This window comes from Mastomys coucha, unplaced genomic scaffold, assembly GCF_008632895.1.
Source record: "Mastomys coucha isolate ucsf_1 unplaced genomic scaffold, UCSF_Mcou_1 pScaffold22, whole genome shotgun sequence".
NCBI lineage: Eukaryota > Metazoa > Chordata > Mammalia > Rodentia > Muridae > Mastomys > Mastomys coucha.
The window spans coordinates 208,226,866-208,233,206 of NW_022196905.1; the positions used below are offsets into that span (position 1 = coordinate 208,226,866).

At 40.1% G+C, this 6,341-nt stretch overlaps 1 pseudogene; it reads left to right on the forward strand.

The window, feature by feature from the left end:
- The first annotated feature begins 258 nt into the window (after positions 1 to 258).
- On the forward strand, positions 259 to 1,015 carry LOC116069418 (annotated as a pseudogene).
- Positions 1,016 to 6,341: the final 5,326 nt, after the last annotated feature.

Genomic DNA, 6,341 nt, shown 5'->3' on the forward strand with positions numbered 1-6,341 from the left:
TAAGGATTGGGACAAAAAGATGGCACCTTGCTCCTTCTGACACTATTTGGCCAGACTCAGCCAATTTGACCTCACTTGCACCCCCATCTATAGTTGGTGGCAATGGGTCAAACAGACAACTTGGCTTATCATATATATTTTGTGTGGATATGTTGCTTATAGGATAGTAATGTGCATATTGCCTATCTTCCAGCATGTCATTAAGAAGAATAACAAGGCGCCACGCTGCGGTGCGCGCGCTGCCCCACCACAGGACGCGTTCCAGCAGGCCCCACGCGGCCTGGGCGTGGGCGGTGCTCCCCCCCCCGCCCCCCGCGGAGCTGCCCGCGCTCCCTCCCCTCGGATGTGGCTGAACTGAAGCGCACAGGCGGGAGACTCTGCAGGATCCGCCACCCTGAGCATCCGAAGGCTCTTCAAGTCTCCGATTAAATTTTAAAAATGGCCTCCAATAAAACTACATTGCAAAAAATGGGAAAGAAACAAAATGGAAAGAGTAAAAAAGTTGAAGAGGCAGAGCCTGAAGAATTTGTGGTAGAAAAAGTACTGGACCCTCGTGTAGTGAATGGGAAGGTGGAGTATTTCCTTAAGTGGAAGGGGTTTACAGATGCTGATAATACTTGGGAATCAGAAGAAAATTTAGATTGCCCAGAATTAATTTAAGCATTTCTTAATTCTCAAAAAGCTGGTAAAGAAAAAGATGGTACAAAAAGGAAATCTTTATCTGACAGTGAATCTGATGATAGCAAATTGAAGAAGAAGAGAGATGCTGCTGACAAACCAAGGGGTTTTGCCAGAGGTCTTGATCCTGAATGAATAATTGGTGCCACAGACAGCAGGGGAGAATGAATGTTTCTCATGAAATGGAAGGACTCAGATGAGGCTGACTTGGTGCTGGCAAAGGAGGCAAATATGAAGTGTCCTCAGATTGTCATCGCCTTCTATGAGGAGAGGCTGACTTGGCATTCTTGTCCTGAAGATGAAGCGCAATAATTGTTGATATATATATATATATATATATATATATATATATATATATATATATATATATATATATATATATATAAAATCTGGATCTTGGGTTTTGAATTACTAGTGTGGAAAAATAGCATTCTAATGAAAATCAAGTTTGATATGCTAGTTTTTGAAAGTATTAACAGTAGTTGGGATATTTTTGGGTTTTGTTCTGCACTGATTCCTTGGAGCAAGTAAGAGCTTTCTATAGTTCCTTTAACAATAGAATATTTGATATCATGTTGTATTTCCTCAGCTTTGAAGAACAGCTTTTCTTAAATGCTGGGGAGATTATACAGTCATTACTCAGTCAGAACTTACTTTTAACGGGGACACAGGAGGACCATTCTGGGTTTTTTTGTTTGTATGCGGTGTATGCATAAAACACTTACATAACTTGTTTGTTTTGTCTTGCTTTTAATACTTAAAAGAACTGAAGATGAAAATACAAGTTTGTGAGATTCTCTTGTGAACATTTTCCTAAAACCATAACCTTTCAGGTTAAGCAGATTCTGCAATTTTTTAAAAAGCAACCACATGCAAATTGATATATTATCATGTAAATGCAGTGGCTCATTTACAGAATGTTGTCCACTTCCCCTTCAGAAAATGGAATTAGACAAAGTTATAGTGTGATTTAATAACAAGACTTGAGCTGAATGTGGTGGTGCACACCTTTAATCCCAGCGCTCTAGAGGCAGGTGGAGTTCTGATTTAAGAGGCCAGCTGGTCTACAGAGGTCAGCCAGTCTGTGTAAAGTTTACTCTGGTGAACCATTCCTTTGTAGAAAGATAAAATCTGTACTAAAAGGTTATGCTTTATGGAATCTGTTTGATGTGGAAATAGAATCATGGTTGAAGCTGACGTTGGCAATTAAAGACCTGCTGACTAAGTGAGTGAACAAAATTTGCTAATATCAATTACCTGCATGCTTTTTCTTTACCCTGACTCATTCCTAACTGGTAGGATCAATCTTTTCAGTATTTGGGTTCTGGTTCAATGAGCCAGAAAAGTAACTTTGTAGTATCAGAATGTCATCCAACTGTATATTTACTTTACTGTAAATAATGGTGAACAGTGGTCAATAAATAGTTTTATATTAAAAAAAAGAATAACAAATAAAAGCCCCTCTGGAAGGAAAATTGATTTCCTACAAAGAGGAGGAATTAAAAGAGCCCTAAAGGCCATGTGGATCAAACATTGGGAATCATTGGAAGACTTATTCTTACGCACAGGTATAATTCCCTATACACATAGGAATAAATGTCATTTCTGTAAACACAGATATGCCACACTCTTATCTCTCACCAAAACAACACGACCCATTGGTAGAACTTATCAATCACATCCTACATCATGAAAATCATAGCAGACAGCACAGAATACATAAACACCCCTTTGACCATATGTGTCATATTTTAGCCAGCTTAAGTAGTTGTTATATTACCAAGGGAAATTATCTCCATTATGAAATGTGCAGAACTATGATCAGACATCACCCTTGGGAAGCTTTGCGTCTACTCGATGGCGACTGGCATTGTGCCATGAACTATCTTGATAGAAACCATAACCCCAAAAGCTTAGAAGCTTATTGCTCAAGAGTGCTTTGTAGACCCTTTATTTTGGATTTGATGTTTGAGTTTGCAGCTTATTTAGATTGGTATAAAGTATGGAGAAGATATAAATGTAATAAACCTTTACCTGATGCCATAGATTGTATGAGAAGAGATTATGGTATAACAGACATGTTGGATGGAAATTACCAAAAAGCCTTGCGCCGACAGCATGTAAATCCCCTGACTGCGCTCGCTGAGTGATACCTTTCAATTTGACACCATTTCAGGTATCGGGATGGAATGTAAGGAGCAGGTTCTTTTAGCAAGACCCACTCCATCTTGTAATAGGAGATGTTTGGAAGTTGTTTTGAAATAAGTTATTTGTGCAGTGAGACTTGCTGTGAAAAATAAGTTGTTTGCCAGAGTAGTATATTAGTTATCTAGAATAACATATGAAAGATGTCTTGCCAAAATGAGAAAATATCTGTGAATATCTGAAGTAAATACTTGTGCAGAAAAATTTTCCATAAGAAGTAAACAACTTGAGAAGATAACCAGACGCGAATGGTCATCAGAACCTTACCCCAGCAATGACGTCAAAAGTAGCTTAAAGAAGCAACTAGGAGACAAGCTGACGTCTCACAAGCTGACGTCTCCGCTCTCAGTGGCAATGGCTGCCTGAAGTGATCCTCTGAGCCAAACTGACACCGAGACTCCACAGACCGAGATCGACTAACCTCTCCGTGGTCAAGCATAACTTTCCGAGAACGCCCCACGCTGACAGCCGAGTCTGCCTGCGGCAAGGCGCTTTCCTTTCTCTGAGAACGCCACGCCCAGCCGAGAGACAGCTGAACCCCGCGGTCAAGTAAACCTTAGACAGGCGGAGCTAGAGAGAGCCCTCCAACCTGATTCATTCCTGACTCCGCCCTCCTCAAGATCGCCTGTTTCCAGAGATGCTGCCAGGTTGTATTTACCCTAATAGGCAGTAGAGTGACGTCGTATATATTCTAATATGTGGTAGAGCGAAATGTTTAGCTATTTTATTGTCATAGCCCTTATCCGCTTAGCTCTGATAACATATTGTATGCTGTGTGTAGTTGTATTGGAAACTGACATAAAGCATTCAAAACCTAATCTGTATGTCCTCTTTTATCACTCCTGAGGTAATTCTCGAGGCGGAATCCAGTAAAAGAGTACCTGAGTGAAGGAGCACTGTCAACATCCTTCTCATGGGGAAGCGCCGCTTGACCCCTGCTCGCAACAGAAAATATCTAATAAAAAAATTAAGAGGGCTGGAGAGATGGCTCAGCAGTTGGGAGCACCGACTGCTCTTCCGAAGGTCCTGAGTTCAAATCCCAGCAACCACATGGTGGCACACAACCATCCAAAATGAGGTCTGACACTCTCTTCTGGAGTGTCTGAAGATAGTTACAGTGTACTCACATGTAATAATAAAGAAATCTTTAAAAAAAAATTAAGAGAGGTTGGTGTGCTGGGGAGTTGCTCAATGGTAAAAAGACCTGTCGTGCAAACATTATAACCTGTGTTCTCTAATACCCACATTTACAAAAAAGACTGTCATGGTTGTACATGCTTGAAATCCCAGAACTGGGAGGTAGGGACAAGTGGACATCCTGGCCTAATTGCTGAGACATTCTGAAAAGCAAAAATAAAAATGAAGCAAAATGAAACAAGGCCAAAAAAAACCCCAAAAAAAACAAAAAAAATAAAACCAGGACTGAAGGATGACACCCTAGGTTTATCTTTGCCTCTGATGTACACACATTCACATGTGCACACACACACACACACACACAAATATGTACACATGAAAAACCAAGACCCCTCAGATTCCCTGTTCAGTTGTTCCTTCCTAACTACAGGTTCCACATTTGTGTATTCAACCTTGGATCAAAAATATATAGGGAAAAAGTTGAGTCTGTAGTGAACATGTAGAGACTAAAGAAAAAAATCTTGATTTTTCTGGGCAATACAGTTTAACAAATACTCATAGTGTTTACAATGTGGTGGATGTCACAATTAATAAATTATTGAAAACACAGGAGGCAATGTGAATAGGTTCTATGCAAATATACCACTTTATAACGTGGACTTAAAGCTTGAGCTGCTGGCATAAATGTCATCCCAACACGAGAGCCTAAGGCAGAATTGCTAGCATAGATTATGTATTAAGTTCTCAAGAAGGTATGAGGATGTAGTTGAGTGTTAGAATTCTTGCCTTAAAAAGGAGGAGAAGGGAAAGGAAGAATAGGAAGAAGGGAGGGAAGTAAAATGGAAAGAGATTTGAGTATCTGCAAAATAAGACATTGCAATTTCTAGAACCAGTTGAGAGGTCCAGGAATGAACATGTTCCATTGGTTTTGTTCTGGAGGAAGCCAGTGCGAACTTAGAAGGTTCCCATTGGTTCTCATCCTTTAAGAAAATCCAACCTCTAGACTGAACATGCCATGTGGACATGTAGAGGAGTCCTGGCTCTGGGCAAGCAGAATGGCCACAGCAGCTAGGCCAGATGTGTAGTAGTCGTGCTTTATAGGAAGATTCTCCTCCATAGCCTGGGCTTGCAGACTGCAGAGCCCACATCATTCCTTTCTTGTCCAGCCACTGGGGGTTGCTGAATACAAATGGCGTCTGGGATGTTCTAAAGTTGCTATATACACAGGACTCTATCTTCTACAAAGAATTATAGTCAGGCATTGTCTATCGCTGGTGGCAGGGGTGGCTTCAGGGGAAACTTACTCAAGACATTTGTATACAGATAAGTTCATCACAGTGTGAGTTATACAAACCCAACAATAAAGGACAATCATTCCACATGGCTTCTCTCAATCAGATGTGTATAAAGCTGTTGTATACTGTATGTTTACTGTGAACCTCATTTTTTCTAAGAAAAAAATACTCTCCAATAGTTATAAAAGTGTTTCACTTTTATTAGTTATTTTGCCCTTTCTGTGACAAAGACCCTGTTAAAGGCAACTTAAGAAAGGAAGGCTTTATTCTGGCTGAAAGGAAAGGTGTGGGAAAGCTGATCACAGGCATCTGCAGTCAGGAAGCAGAGAGGGATCAACGCTTGTTCTCAGCTAGCTTTCTCCTTTTCATTCAGTCTGAGACCCCAGCCCACTGACGGTTGCCATACATTGCCATACCAACCCCAGTAGAATCTGTGTGACAAGTTCTACAGACCAAGGTGAAAACTTCAAAGGAAGGAGGCCTCCTGGAACTGGTTGTGGAACTCTTGGCTGGAAAAAAATATTGAGCCATAGTTCTCCTGGCAACTTAGCTGTTTTATCTTCTTCTATTCCTTTTCTTATTTACGAGATGTTCCTGATAGCCTAGGCTAAGATTTTAAGGGAGAAGAATGGATAAGAAACCATTTCTTGAGATGGAGTCACTAGCCATGACCTCAGCTCTAGGAAAACCAGCGCTTTACTTCATAAATCATTTCCAAAATCACAGTATTATGATAGATAAAAACTTTCCCAGCAATAAAATTTCATGTGTCTATACGTGTGTCATTGGAAGTAGGCTTTGGTACATGGTAAAGAAAGCCTTAAATAAAAAAGAATTAAAATAGTTTAAATTTACACCTTGAAGATTCACAAAAAATCAGGTACTAGATGTTAAATAATAACTGACCATAAAAATTTATTAACCTGCTCTTGGAAATATGCCACTAGCCTTGGATGATTTTTGTGCTTTACTGTGCCAAATGACAATGTTGTTATCTGTCCTGTCCATGATTGCGTCACTAAAAAC